The 15752-nt window shown below is 51.2% G+C and overlaps 1 pseudogene; it reads left to right on the forward strand.

Moving 5' to 3' along the window:
* Positions 1–9071: 9071 nt before the first annotated feature.
* On the forward strand, positions 9072–10004 carry LOC132086107 (olfactory receptor 14I1-like; annotated as a pseudogene).
* Positions 10005–15752: the final 5748 nt, after the last annotated feature.

A 15752-nucleotide genomic window follows, 5' to 3' on the forward strand; every position in this document is an offset into this window, starting at 1 on the left:
ATGCATGAAGTTAATTAACACTGTCATTTAAAGTGACTGATCGATCAATAAATTTGGAGTTCGATGCACAATGGTCGTTCTCCCCCTCACTTCAACAGTCAGGAAAAGGTTTTTGCCCAGAGGCTGCTGGGGCCATGCCCAGGCTCCCCAGGGAAGGGTCCCAGCTCCAGGGCTCTCTGAGCTCCAGCAGCGTTTGGACAGTGCTGCCAGGCCCAGGCTGGCATTGTTGGGGTGTCCTGTGCAGGGCCAGCAGTTGGACTGGAGGATCCTGATGGGTCCCTCCCAGCTCAGCCAGTTCTGTGGTTCTGGGATCCCATGAGCCTGGGGATGGGGCTGCCAACGGTTGCCATGGCAACGGGCTCTGGCTGCAGGCCTGAGCTAGTGTCCATGGCAACCACCTCTGGCATGGGGTATCCATGGAGCTGCCATGGAAACTGACCATAGCAAGAGGGGCTGGTGATGGTTGCCATGGAAACTGACCATAGCAACAGGGGGCCCCTGATGGTTGCCTGCTAAGGATCTGATTTGTCACATGCGCTCACAGGGGTTCCATGGGGATTTCCAAGTGTCTCCAGGCTGTTCCAGAGCTGGAATGTCACAAGCACAGACAGGGGCTCCATGGAGACCTGCCAGGGCTTCTGGAGATGGTAAAGAGCCCTGTGGTCAGAGGCAGTCACAGCCATTCCTTGGTGACATCCCAGGGGACCTTGGGCTGCAAAGGCACCAATCTGTCAAAGGCACTCACAGGGGCTCCACGGTGACATCCCAGGAGTTCCCAGGCTGCCAAAGGGCCAGGATGTCCCAGACACTCACAGGGGTTCCTGTTACGGGCAGAGTGGGACCTTCAGGCGAAGTTCATTAGAGAAGCTCCGGTTGGGTAACAAGGCACAGAAAGGATCCCCAATAGCCCCCATAGATCCCCAAATGTCACTGTTGAGTCAGAGATGACACAGACTCAGATCATAAGGCTAAAGGCCAAAAACCACCCGTTTATTCAATCCTCTTATTTTATACCTTGGTTTGCTACAGGTGGACCTCACTGGTCCTTTAATCAACACATTTCACATGATTGGCCAGTTAAGACAACACCCTTCAGTAAGCACTTTCATGAAAAGAACCAACTTTTTACAAACATTGTTGGGGCACCAGTTATTGATGTTTATTTTATGTTGAGCCTGTTTGGGGACTCCCTGGATGGGGTAAACCCTCCTGTAGCAATTCTGTGCCAGATAAAAGGAGATGCACAGGACTTTTTTGGTCTTCAGCTTCTTGTTTATTGTCATCTTATCTAAAGTTTTGCATTGCTGTCCACACCAGGCTCAGCACGCTGGAAAGACACCTCAAAATTGCCCTAAAATGCACGGTTTCAAGGTCTTTTAATGTTGTCTCATTCAATTAACTCTTAAAATGTACATTATTTCTACTTATCTGCCAATAACTCATCCCCTGACTGTCCACATAAACTCTACACTGTGCTTTCCTTGACCAATCACCCTGTGCCACCAACACTGCAAAACATGAAGTAGATGAAAAAGAAGACAGGGACTACACCCCAATTCCTCCATCTTGCTTTCTATCTGCAATATACCAAAAATCCCAAAACCTAAATTTCTCATCGAAGTGACATACTACACTACTCTCCGTTATCTATTTCACACTTTGGTAAATTCTAATCTTTCTCAAAGTCTTGGAAGTCCTCTCCATGGCGAAGGATAAAGACAGTGTTTCTCTGGGGGTCAGGACCCCTCAGAGCAGACACAGAAATATTCCCTGTGCCCTGGATTGCCACACATTTAACCTAAAATCCTTTAACTCTTAATATGTGAAGTTATCCAAAAATGTTCCAGGTAAGCAGGATTATAAGGAGAAGAAATAGAGAACAGAAAGACAGCAGATCCATAGAAAGACACACACATAAGCACCAACTGCTGGGGTACCAGCACTGCTAACAGAGGAACCCCAGGAGAAGGCAGGATCCAGACCATAAGCTGGCCTTGTGCTCCGGCTTTTAACCCCCTCGGCCTTCCAGGGCCCGCCCCTGGGGTGAGACTGCCAATTGTCCAATCAGAGGCAGGGTAGGCACCAGCTGCTGGGGTGTGATTGATTGACAGATCAGCCAATCAGAGCCCGGTTAACACTGCCCCTGCTGTGTGACTGACAGCTCTGCCAGGCCAGGGCTGGGGGCAGGGCTCTGTTCCCCCACAAACCAAGGCCTGACCAGGCCCTGGCCCTACACGGGCATTCCGAGCATCCCAAGGTGTCTCGGGACATTGATCTCATCCAGCCTCTGACAGTGACCACAGTGACATTACGGAACCTCATGGAACCAAGGGTCCACGGTGATATGGTGGACCTCCGTGTACTGAGGAGTCCATTGTGGCTGAGAGGCAAGATGTCTTCACAGACTATTCAATGGGTGAATGTAGGGATGTTAGCATCTTTGAAATGGGTCTTAATGTCTCTACTAACTTCAAGAAACATTTTAACTACAGAGGCTGGACAGCTTGGTATAGGAACGTGCTTCTTGTTGACGGAGTGACAAAACTATTCTTTGTTTTCTTAAAAAGGAAAAAAAGCTCAGAAGTTTCTCTCACCAATTATGTGAAAAGACATTTCATAGGAAGCCTCCTGAAACAGAAAAGGGTGTGCACAAGCCTGAACTTCTGAACTCTGGGTTAAAATCACTGGTTCAAGAGGGGAATATGGGGTAGGGGGTTCAAAAAGTCTGTATCGTCTGAGTACCTCAGCCAATGGGGAAAGGAAGGGGGCAACATGTGGCTAGGAGCTTTGATAAAAAGAGGCTGATCCCTCTTGAAACTTCGAGGAGAAAACTCCATGGGCATGTGCCCTGGTGGATTCTCTCCCTTTATTCCATTAAAGTTGAAGGACTCCTCTGTCTCCTTTATGGACACTGGCTTTTCATAGTGTGATTTTCCATACATGACACCATGGAACATCACAGAACCAGGGAGCCATTGTGACACATCAAGGCCCTGTTGGAACAGAAAAACCATTGCTGACAGTACAGAACTCATGGAACCAAGGGGCCATTGGAACAATGCACATCCAAGGACACCATGGTGACACTATGGAACCTCATGGAATCAGGGAGACCATTGTGACACTCTGGTACCTCACAGAATAAGGGGGACCATTACGAAATTCAGGACCCTGTGGAAACAAGGGTCAAGGATGAAGCTGTGGGGCCCGTAGAACCAAGGAGCCATTGGGACACAGTGGGGCCGCAGGGAGCCGAGGAGCCATGGTGACATTGCAAGCGCTCAGGGAAGCATGGGGCTATTGTGACACTACAGAAGAAAGGAGAACAATGTGACACTCCAGGGCCTCATGGAACCAAGGAGACCATTGTGACACTGTGGGGCCCTATGCAACCAAGGGCACAGGGAACAGGTGTGGCTGGTTTGGCCTCCCGGGGGCTGCTGGACAGGTCTGGCTGACCTTGGCATGTCAAGGCTGCTTCTCCTCTGCCCCTGAAGCACTGGGACTCTGGGCTTTCCTTCCTATGGGAGAGAATTGTCCTTGCCCTGCAGGAGCTCATGGCCAAAACTGGGATTCCTCTCCCAAATTTTCTTATATGCAAAGATTGTTCCCAGATGAAATCTGCCAGGAGAGACAGATCTGGATGCCTTGGCCACCCAGGGGCCACCTCTCATCTGCCTTTGAAACACTGGGATCATGTGCTTTTCTTTCTTATGGGAAAAAACCATCCATCTCGACCAGATGCCCATGGCCAAAATTGAGAATCTGCCTCCAGAATTCCCAACATCCAAGGATAGCTCCCAGACAAAAGCTGCCAGGACTGACAAGTCTGGCTGGCCTTGGCTTCCTGAGGGCTGGCACTCATATGCCTATGAAGCACTGTGCTTTCCTTCCTAATGAAAAGGACTTCTCTTCCTGTCCAGGCACCCACAGCCAAATATGAGATTGCACCTCCAAAATGCCCTATGTCCAAGGAGAGTCCCTAGATGAAAGGTGCCAGGACAGACAGGTGTGGCTGTGTTGGCCTAAGGGTGGCCACCTCTCATCTTCTTCAAAAACACTTATACTTGGCTTTTTTTTTATTTTTGGTAAAAACCATCCATCCTTACCCGGTGCCCATAGCCAAACCTGGAATTCTACCTCCAAAACTCCGTACATTCAAGGATTGCTCCCAAATGAAAGCCAGACAGGTCTAGCTGCCCTTGCTGCTTGGGAGCTGTCCCTCACCTGCCTCAAAACACTGTGGCTCAATGCTTTCTTTCCTATGGAAAAGAACCATCCCTCTTCTCAAGGAGTCCGAAGTCAAAATTGAGATTTCTCCTCTGAAATTCCATATATCCAAGGACTCCTCCATGACAAAAGCTGCCATGACAATCAGGCCTGGCTGGCTTGGGAGCCAGGACAGGAGCCACCTGTCTCCTCTTCTGCCTTTGAAACACTTGGGCTCTGTGCTTTCCTTCCTCTGAAAAAGAACTGTCATTCTTATCTACAAAGAAATGGCCAAAATTGGGATTCCACCTCCCAAATTCCCTATATCCAAGGGTTGCTTTCATACAAAAGCAACTAGAACAGAGAGGTCTGGCTGACTTAGGCCTCTGATGGCCACCTTTCGTTTGCCCCTCAAATATCGGTGTTCCCTGCTTTCCTTCCTATGTAAAAGAACCGTGCTTCTCCTCCAGGTGTCCATGTCTGAAATTGGGATTCCACCTCCAAAATTCCCTACACCAAGGGTTGCTCCCAGGTAAATCGGTCAGTACCATCAAGTCTGGCTGGCCTCTGGTGGATGCCCCTGCAACACTGGGACAGGGTTCTTTCCTTGGGAAAGAAGGAAGATCCCTGGGACACTGTGGGGACCTCATGGAACCAAGGGGATCATTGTGGCACCATTGGAGCCCATGGAACCAAGGGGCCATGGTGACACAGAAAGGCCCCATGGACCCAGAGACCATTATGACTCTGTGGGGCCTGATGGAACCAGGAAGACCATTGTGACCCTTCAGGGCCTCGTGTCACCAAGGGGGCATTATGACACTTCAGGTCCTCATGGAAGCAAGGGACCACTGGGACACTGTGGGGCCCCATGGAACCGAGGGAACATGGAGCAGGTCTGGCTGCAAGTACTGAGCCCAGCTGGGGTCACGGAACCATCTGCAGGCCCCAGGTGAGATATGAACTCTTTCAGTGCTTCCATCCTCCCTCGAGTGAGAGAAAAGGATAAAGTGCAGGCACATAGAGGAATAACATGAAGACACCGAGGGCAACGAAGAGGAAGTTGAGTCCCAGATGGGAGGGATGAGGAGATGTCCTCATCTTGGGGCTGCAATCCTTTGGTAAAGCTATGGAGAAGGATATAACTGATACATCAGACTCTCCTTTTCCCTGTATCGCATTGAAAAGTACGAGGAAATTACTTGTTCAGCAAAGCCCTCCATGCTAAAGTAGCAAATTTCAAAGTAGCTGTGATCCCATGAGAAGTTTGAACATGGAAAAAGGGAAGCGTGATGAGATCCTGTGCCTTCACAGGGAGAAGAAAAAGATGTCCTCAGAGATGAAGATGATTTCAGAAATAGATGAGGAGAACCTTTGCTCTTACACAACTCATCTTTTAACTAATACCCCATAAGTTGACATGGCCCATAAACACAACTGTAAAAGAGCTTTGAAAAAATGGGAGGGATGTCACAATTGCAGATTTTTCTGGGCAGTTGCTATTCATGGAAATTGAGAGTGACAAGAGAAGTGTCTCTTCTGGACAAGTCTCCGTAGCATGAAAGAGAGACTCCTCTCCTTAATTGAACTCAAGAAAGACTATTCTAGTTGGGGTAAACTGACTGAAAATTTTAGGTTTGTCTCTTTATATTGTCAGTAACAAAGAAAAGGTTGTAGGGAGAGGAGAACTGTTCTGAAAGTTGTGTTCTTATTACTCTTTCTTTTAGTTGCTATTAATGAACTTTTCTTTATACCCTCTAAAAGATTTGAGCCTGCTTTGCCATTCTCCTAATCTTATCACACAGGAGGAAATGAGTAACTATATTCTAGTGAGTGCACTGGTAATTAGCCAACACTGAAGCCACCAAAATAATTGCTGCATTCTCCAAGAAATCTCAAATTGGCGAACCAAAACCACTACAGTAACATTTCTGATGAACTGCACTAGAGCAGAGGGAAATCAAGGCAGAGCCATGGTTTGTCAGGACTTGCTTGATCCTAATGAGCCCTGTGGTGCATTTGGAGCTGAGCCCTGGAACCTCAGGGTCTGAGAGAAGACTGCACAAACCTTTCCAGGAGTCCAAGTCAGAAGAAAATTCCAAAGTGTCTCAAACCATGGATGCATCCCACTGAGGTCCATCTGCTACACAGGCTCGTCATGGACTCCTTGGAGGAGAGAACTGGAGGCCAGGATGGCACAAAAACTTCTCAGAGATTCAGTGTGAAAAGGAAAATCGGGAGTACCTTAAAAAACTTGAGTAACTCAAAGTATTAATGAGCCCCACTAAATGTAAGTACAAAGCTCTCCAGGGACTCGTTAAAGCAGATAACGGGGGCCATGATTTCACAAAACTCTCACAGAGTCTGTATCAAAAGGGAAACACCAAGTAACTTAAAATAACTGAAGTTGCTTGAAGCATTAATGAGCCCCACTGAGTGTTGTTACTGACAAAGGCTCTCCAGGGACTAATTACAGCAGATAATTGGAGGCCATGATTGCACAAACCTCTCAGAGACTCCAAGACAAAAGCCAAACCCAAAGTCCTTTGAAAAACTCTGTGAGCATTCAGGAGCCCCCAGGGCCATTACTGAGCAAGGCTCCCCAGGGACTCCTTCCAGCAGATCCTTGAGGCCACTGGGATGTGGGCTAGGGGTGGATGCTGAGGGCAGGACAATGGGCTGACAGTGCCCAGCCTGGCTGGGGCTGTGCCAGGAGGCCCCAGGGCCTCAGAACAAGGTGTCTCCTCCCAGCCGTTGGTGGCACAGACACTGATGTGCCCCAGAACACCAAGACTCGGCTTCTCTTTGTCCCCACCTGTCATCCCTGCCTCCAGTTCTCTGCTCTGCCTGGGGACACTTTCTCAGTTGTGTCCCTCAGTGGAACCCATTAAAAGTCCAAGAAACTTTGGAGTTGGATTCTGACTTGGAGTTCTGGAGAGGTTTCTTCAGCTCCCTCTCAGGGACTGATGTTCAGGGCCTGAGCACAAAGCCCCAGAGGCTCATTAACGTTCTTGTGCTGTGTCTGTGCTGCTGAGCTGGGCTGGGCTCGTGGCACAGAGGCAGCTCCTGGTAACCAAGAAGAGCTTCAAAAGCACATTTCTCTTGATGAGCAGCTCTTCTGCCAGCCCAGCAGGGCTGGGACACTGCCTGCAGCCACCCCGGGCCCAGCACAGAGGCACAGAGAGCTTCAGTCAGTCAGGGCTGGGGAGGTGCTGAGAAGTGCCTGGGGCACAATCACAGCCAGTCCTTTGCACAGGAACCTCTGACTGCAGGACAATGCAGCTGCAGCTCCTGAAGCCATCTCCTAAAGCTGGAACATCCCAATGCCTACAGACCCTGTGAGTACAACTCTGGGTGTTTGTGGTGCAAAGGAGGAGAAATGCTCATGAAGCTCTGACATGCTGAGATGTTCTAATCAGTCATAGAATATTTCCAAGACAAGCTTTTTAATAAAAGTGAGGAAATTTACTAAGAGTTCAAGTATTCAGTTTCCTAATATTGGAGAATGTCAGGAAGGTAGGGTTAAATATTAAAGATAGTATGAATTGCTAATCATTATATTCTTCAAGTCCCTGAGATATCCAAACTGTTGGTTTTAGCGATCAATAGATTCACAGGAGATCCCTAATGTGCTTTGAGTCACTCTGCCCATGGACAGCACCAGTGTCACCTTTGCTGGACCCATCAGGCTCAGTCTGAGCTGTCCTTTCTACAAGCTGCAAACAGAACCTGCCTCCAGCCAGTGCCCTGCAAACAGGCAGGGTTCTGTACGGCCAAGGAGGGTGCACAGAGACTTGGGGTCTGTGAGTGCTGGCAAGGAGTGATCAGGCACAGGGAAACACCTGCAGGAGGAAAAATTCCAGGAAGCAGTGAGAAGATCGGGCAATGAGAGAAAACAAAACCCAGGAATGCTGTGGCAGGGAGAGTTTAGAGATGCCCACAGGATCCCCTCCAGTGCAGCCCCTCCCTCTGAACAAGCCCTCTCCCTCCTGTGCCCCAGCTCAGCCTCCGCCCTCAGGGCTGGGGCTCCAAGGCGTGCAGCCCCTCCTGTGCAGGCAGAGCTGCAGCAATGCCGTGGGGCAGCTCTGCAGCCCCGGGCCCAGTTCCCTCTGCAGAGCGCAGGGCTGGGAGCAGCTGCCGGGCATGGGGGGGTCTGGCAGGGGGCACAGCTGGCTCAGGGTGACGCTGTCCCCAGTGCCCGGCTCTGGGCAATGCTGTCAGTGCAGCCAGGGAAGGAGCTGCATCTCCCTCAATCCAATGCCATCATGAGGACACTTGGGAGTCTCCCTGAGATTTCAGTCCAAGCTGGGAGCTTCAATCCAGGGTGCAAACCTGTCCTGGAGCATTTCTGAGTTATAAGATTGATGGGGAAAGGCAGAGGTGTTGTGACACAGAAAATGCTGCTGGGTTGGTAAAATGAGCAAAGTGAGTCCTTGGCTACAAATGTGGAGCTGGGCTGTGGTGGATCCATCTGCTCTCAGCAGTAGGTGGTGGCATTTTAAGGGAAGCATAAGAAGGTGGTCACCTTCCACCTGAGAAAGTTTAAAGCCCAAAGAAACTCTGAACAGGTCAGAAGTACAGACCATCTCTCCTCAGTCTGCATTCATCATCTTGACCCAGGGAACTCACTCTGTTCTCCCTGAGGGCCTCAGACATGCTTTTGTTTTTATATCCAAAACAACCAGCAGAGACATGGGGGGAGCTTATAAAGAAAACCTCAGAACTCTTAAACATTAAAGACAATGTCTGTGTGTTACCGAGGAGGATGTATGGGAAATGGCCTTGATTTTGTTTACAGGTACCTCCCCTAAGTATTTACTGTCCTTTCTGCATGAACAGGTCCCCATGTGCAGCCCCAGCAAATGTCCAACAGCAGCTCCATCAGGCACTTCCTCCTGCTGGCATTGGCAGACACGCGGCAGCTGCAGCTCCTGCACTTCTGCCTCTTGCTGGGCATCTCCCTGGCTGCCCTCCTGGGCAACGGCCTCATCATCAGTGCCGTAGCCTGCGGCCACCACCTGCACACGCCCATGTTCTTCTTCCTGCTCAACCTAGCCCTCAGCAACCTGGGCTCCATCTGCACCACTGTCCCCAAAGCCATGCACAATTCCCTCTGGGACACTAGGGACATCTCCTTCACAGGATGTGCTGCTCAGCTCTTTTTCTTTATGTTCTTCATTGGAGCAGAGTTTTATCTGCTGACCATCATGTGCTACAACCGCTACGTATCCATCTGCAAACCCCTGCACTACGGGACCCTCTTCGGCAGCAGAGCTTGTGCCCACATGGCAGCAGCTGCCTGGGCCAGTACCTTTCTCTATGCTCTCCTGCACACAGCCAATACATTTTCCCTGCCCCTGTGCCATGGAAATGTCCTGGGCCAGTTCTTCTGTGAAATCCCACATATCTTCAAGCTCTCCTGCTCCAAATACCAACTCAGGGAAGTGGGACTTCTTGCTGTCAGTGCCTGTTTGGTATGTGGCTGTTTTGTGTTCATTGTTTTCTCCTATGTGCAGATCTTCAGGGCTGTGCTGAGGATCCCCTCTGAGCAGGGACGGCACTAAGCCTTTTCCACCTGCCTCCCTCACCTGGGTGTGCTATCCGTGTTTATCAGCACAGGCACATTTGCCTATTTGAAGCCTCCCAATATTTCCTCCCCTTCCCTGGATGTGGCCCTGTACGTTCTGTACTCGGTGGTGCCTCCAGCCCTGAACCCCCTCATCTACAGCCTGAGGAACCAGGAGCTCAAGGCTGCAGTGTGGAGGTTGATGACTGCATGCTTTCAGAAACATTAAAATGCTGGGCAATATCTGCAAATAACTTGTAATCAAAGTCATCTTTGCTACTTCTTTTTGGCTTAAGTGTGGAGGTTCTTTTCCTTTGTTTTATGTTTAAATATAGTCCAGAAAAAATGTCATTGTTTGTGCCATTTCCCATTTTTTTTTCTCTCCAAATTTCCTGTGGCCACAGACTGTGTCAATGAGGGGCTGAACTCTGGGTGACTTTAAAGGAAATAAAGGACTTCCCAGCAGAGTTTTCTGCAGAGATGCCCTTTTGTTGCCTTCTCTGGAGCTGCAGCAGCAACGTCTGTGTGCAGAGCTGGGGGCAGATCAGTGCTGGCCCAGCAGCTGTGCCCAGCAGCATCCGCACTTGGTGTTTCCAGTGCTGCTGCCGTGGCCCTGCCCCACTGCCCTGGTGGCCCTGGTGTTGCTGCAGGGCCTGAGTGCTCTCAGGTCCAGGCACAGCCCTGGGGGTGGCAGTGCCGGGGCTGCAGCAGGGACAGGCCATGGACACTGCTGGGGCAGCGCTGACGCCTCAGCCCAGGGCCTGGGGGCTCCAGGCTCCTTGCCCAGGCTCTCTCAAGAACACACCCAGGCCAATGCTCAGCACAGAAAACCCCTGTGAGAAGCCCCAGGCTGGCCATGGCAGGCTGGGGGCAAACAGCATGGCTGGGGCTCTGCAAGGGCCCTTGGGCAGATGGGAAGGAGCAGCAGAGCAGGGGCTGATCCATCTCCAGTGCGCTGCACAGCGCAGGGCAGCGTCCCAGAGCGTCCTGATGGAGCTGCCAACAACATCCTCCCCTCTGCAGCCCTGGCCTCTCCTCCAGCTCACACAGGTGCCCCATCCTTGCAGGCACACACACGGCAGGACTGCCTCAGCAGCCCCTGTTTGCATTGCACAGAGCAGGGGGAGCACCCCCATGCTGTTGGTGTGGGGACATGAACCTGAGGGAGCACAAATGCCATCAGCCCTTGGGACCAGCAAAGGCTGGGGGACTCAAGGGAAACCACTCAGCTTTGTCCTGGCTTCTGCAGTCAGCCAGAAAGTTTGTTCCCATCAGCTGGGAGTTTCCTGTCCCACTTCAGACGCTGTTGCTCAGAGCCAGGGCTGCCTGGCAGCCACCCCAAACTGCCCTGAGCATTTCCTTGGCTTCATCTTGGCTTTTTGTACTCTTTCCCTCGTATAAATTTCTTCCTCTTGCCCACCCCTGTTCCCTGCCCTGCTAACAGCGCATCCCTGTTTGCCCTTTCCTCTCTGGCCCCACTCCCCATTGCAGTTCCTGACTTGGCACCATGGGAATGTCCCTTGGGCAGCAGGATCATCCTACAAGTGCTGCAGGAATTGCCTGCAGGCTCCTGCAGTGCCTGGTGCTGCTCCCTTGCCAGAGGCACCCCAGGCCAGGGGGGCACATCTGGGCTGCTGTGTCTGGCTCTGAGGCTCCCTGTTCTTGGCAGTGAGGAGGAGCTGCAGAGGCTCTGCAGGACTGACAGGATGGGCTTTGGGGCTGGCAGGAGAAACTGAGGGACCTGGGCTGCTGGAGCTTCTGAAGAGGAGGCCCAGGGCTCCTCCTGCAACTGCTGCATGGGTTGTTTCAGAGAATCAATGAATGAGCAAGGTTGGAAAAGACCTTGGAGATCATCAAGTCCATCCTGTGCCCTGACACTGCCCTGTCTCCCCTGAGCCTCCTCTTCTCCAGGATAAACAACCCCAACTCCCTCAGCCACTCCTCACAAGACTTTTGTTCCAGACTTCTCCCCAGCCTTGTTGGCCTTCTCTGGACACGCCCCAGCCCCTCCATGTCCTTCCTATACTGGGGAGCCCAGAAGTGGACACAGCACTTGAGGTGCTGCCCAAGCAGTGCTGAGCACAGGGGAAGAATCCCTGCCCTGCTCCTGCTGGCCACACCATTCCTGATCCATAGGAGTGCCAGTGGTTGGATGAGGGAAATGGTGCGGAGGAGGTGGGGACAAAGTCTTATTGATTGTCATCCATGAAGGGTCTTGACTTTCATATCTTTTCTGACTTCATTAGAAGTTTCTGGGGATCAATATCAATTGGACATTGATGATATCAATCTATAAACTGGAAAAGAAAGCAGGGCAAAATAATTCTCTCTGCATTGTTTTCAGTGGAGTATATTGCAGAGTCAAAATGGTCTCCTTGGTTCTACAGAGCCCCTTGGTTCAATGAGGCCTTGAAGTGTCACAATGGTCTCCAGTATTTCATGAGGCCCTGCAATGTCCAATGGACCTTTGGTTCCACGAGTTCCACACTGTTCCATGAATCCTTAGTTCCATGGGGCTCTGTAGTGTCACAATTTTCTCATTGGTTCCAGGGTGCCACACAGTGCCACAATTGCTCTTTGGCCCAACAGTGCCTTATAGTGTCCCAGTGGACTCCTTGGTTCCATGGGGATGCAAAGTGCCACGATGGCCCTTTGGTTTCACAAGGCCTCCAAGTGTAAAAATGGCCTCCATGGTTTCACAAGGCTGTGCTACGTCACAATGGACCCTCAATTCCATGATGCCCCAGAGTGTCACAACGGCCTCCTGGGTTCTGCACTTTAAGAATGCCCCCTTGGTCCCTTGGAGCTCCACAATGTCACTATTGTGCCCTTGTTTCCATGAGGCCCTGCAATGCCAGAATGGTCCTTTGGTTCCACGAGGGCCCATGTGTTACAGTGGCCTCCTTGGTTCCATGATGTCTCGTAGCACAGCAATGGCCTCCTTGGTTCCACAGAGTCAGAATGGCTCCTCTGTCCCATGAAGCCCCACAGTGTCGCTGTGGTTACTTGGCTCGATGAGGCCATACCATGCAACAATGGCCCCTTCATTACAATGGGTTCTGAAGGTTTATAGTGGTCTCCGTGATTCCACAAGGCCCTGCAATATCCCAACAGACCCTTGGTTCCAAGGGACCTGCAGTGTCACAAGGCTGCCTTAGTTCCACAAGGCCCTGCAGTGCTGTAGTGGCCCCCTGGTTCCATGAGGCAAAGCAGAATCAGAATGGCCCCTTGGTTCCATGGAGCACCACAGTGTCACCATGGTCCCATTGGATCCACAGGGCGCCGTAGTGTAACAATGGACCTTTGGTTCCATGAGGTTCCACTGCATCACAATAGACATTGGTTCCATGAGGTTTCTCAGTGCCTCAGTGGCCCCTTGGCTCCACATGGCCCCACACTGTCCAAATGGTCTCCTTGGTTCTGTGAAACCCTACAGAGCCACAATGGACCCTTGGTTCCATGAGCTTTCGCACTGTCAACAATGATCTGAGTTCCACAGTGTCACCATGGATCCTTTGTTCCATGAGGTTCTATAGCATAACATGACCACCTTGATTCCAGGATTCCAGAAGATTCTGCAGTGGCACAATGGACCATTGGTTCCATGCAGCCCCATACTGTCACAATGACCCCATGGGTCCAGGAGCTTCCACAACGTCAGCAATAGTCTCCTTGTTTCCATGAGGCCTTGCTCTGATACAATGGACTTTTGGTTTCATGGAATTTCACTGCATCACAATGGACCCTTTGTTCCATGGGGTTCCAAGCGTCACAGCTGGACCCTTGGTTCTGTGAGCCTCTGCTGTCACCAAATGTCCACAATATCAGAATAAGACACCTTAACACTAATTTGGTGTTTAAGAGAGCATCATTTATTCAGGCCTAAGGTCCAGCAGGTGATAACTACTTATGTGGACATGTGATTCTACCAGTGTATTGCTCATATACAATCACTATGTGTATATTAAATTTTACCCATTTCCATAAAACCAACCCCAAATTCCCAGATTCAGTCCTTGATTTTTCTATCACTGCATTTTTCAGCCAGATGTCTTCATCTTCTCTTCCAACCATTCCTGTTGGGAAAGCAGGCCCTGAATGCCTTGTTTCTCAGCTGAAAGTTCACAGGCACAGTAAAAATTGAATTAAGCCTTTTGCTAATAAGCCCAATGCTTTGTGTGGGCAGGCAGAGGCAGGCAGGAGGCAGAGCTGTCAGCAAAGGAAGGGCCCAGCCAGGTGGGGCAGCTGGGGGATGCCAACAGCCTGCAGGGACAGAGGCGCAGGGCAGGGACACCGTGGGACAGCCTGGGCTGCACAGGGCACAGGGATGGGCAGCAGCTGCAAGACAGCCCTGCCAGAGCCAACTTGGGCAGCACTTTGGCCGTGGCTGCTGGGACTGGGCCTGAGGCAGGAGCAGGAGACAAGTGACCCTTGCAGGCCTGGGGCCTCATTGCCTCCTTGTCCCTGCTCAGCAGCCTGGCAGGGGCCGCCCCATGCTCCTGCCCTTGCCATTGCACATCCCCACATGCCAGTGCCCATCCCGGGAAGAGCCCTGATCAAGGAGGGAGGGACAGGATCTGCCTGGCCAGGCACTGGGGCTCAGGCCTTGGCCCTTTGCATTCCTGAAACACATCCAGCTTTGCTCAGCACCAGAGACACCTTTGCCTTGTTTGTCCCCAGCTGTCATCACTGCCTCCAGTGTTCTGCTCTGACTGGAACATGGGGACATTTTGTTTGTTGTGTCCTGACAAGGATCTCTTCAAAATACAAGAAACTTCAGTGTTTCCATGTACCTGAGTTCTTGAGGGGTTTGTGAGATCACAGAGCTGGCTGTGATGGCACAAAGTAGGGTGTGAGGCCATAGAGCAGAATCTGCCATCATAGAGGGTGGCTCTGTGGCATCAGAGAGTAGGTTGTGACATCACAAGGTGGTTGTGTAACATCATAGAGAAGACTGTGACATCAGAGAATAGAGAGCAACATCACATGGTGACTTTGTGACATCGCAGTCTTCTGTGACTTTGCAGCACTGTATGACATCACAGGGTGACACCATAGAGTTGGCTCTGTGACATCACATGGGCTTTGTGTCATCTCTGGACGCTTTGTGACATCACAGGGCCAGTGTGACATTACAGAGAAGTCCATGTGACATCAAAGGGGGCGTTGTGATGTCACAAGGGTAGTATGATATCAAAGAGACAGCTGTGTGACATCACAGGAGCTGTGTCATATTACAGGGGCTGTGTGAGGTCACAGAGCTGGCAGTGTGACATCACAGGGGCAATGTCACATCACAGGGGCAGTGTGAGGTCCCCTGGGAGGTCACTCTGCCCCGGCCCCCCTCACAGTTCCCCTCAGAGCAGTCCAACCCTGCTCGTGCACAGCGGGGTCCCTTGTCCCCCCGGGTCCCCCCGGGTCCCCCCGCCCACGGCACCACAGCCTCCCCCAGAGGATGTTCCATGAGATCGACCCCAGGGCCTGACATGGGGCCAGGGGGACCGGGGCCCTAGGGGTGGGACAGGGGGACAGGGACCCCCCGGCAGCGTCCCCATGTCCCCCAGGGCCAGAGCCTGGGCCAGGGCTCCTTCACCGTGCTACAAAAAAGGGCTTGAGAGTGCTGAAAAAGTCCCCAGCAAGGGATCAGCAAAAACCAGATTTAATATTAAGGGACAGCAGCACAAATTTTATTGGCAAGAGTCACTCTGCTCCTGACTGGACACTTCAGGCACACCAAGGAAACAAAGCAACAACAAAACCAAACCAAATCCAGGCAATCAAACCAGAAATGAACTGAGAACTGTCCCTGTGTGTGTGTGTGTGTGTGTGTGTGTGAGAAACAAGAACAGTGAGAGCAACGATACAAGAAATATGGGCCAAAAGCTTACAGAGATCAAACTTAATAGGACTTAACCTTAAATCATACCTTCAACTTCACAATTTAGCAAAAGAACAGCACTTAACATTACTTGACCTT

The sequence above is a fragment of the Ammospiza nelsoni genome, chromosome W (genome assembly GCF_027579445.1).
Source record: "Ammospiza nelsoni isolate bAmmNel1 chromosome W, bAmmNel1.pri, whole genome shotgun sequence".
Taxonomy (NCBI): Eukaryota; Metazoa; Chordata; class Aves; order Passeriformes; family Passerellidae; genus Ammospiza; species Ammospiza nelsoni.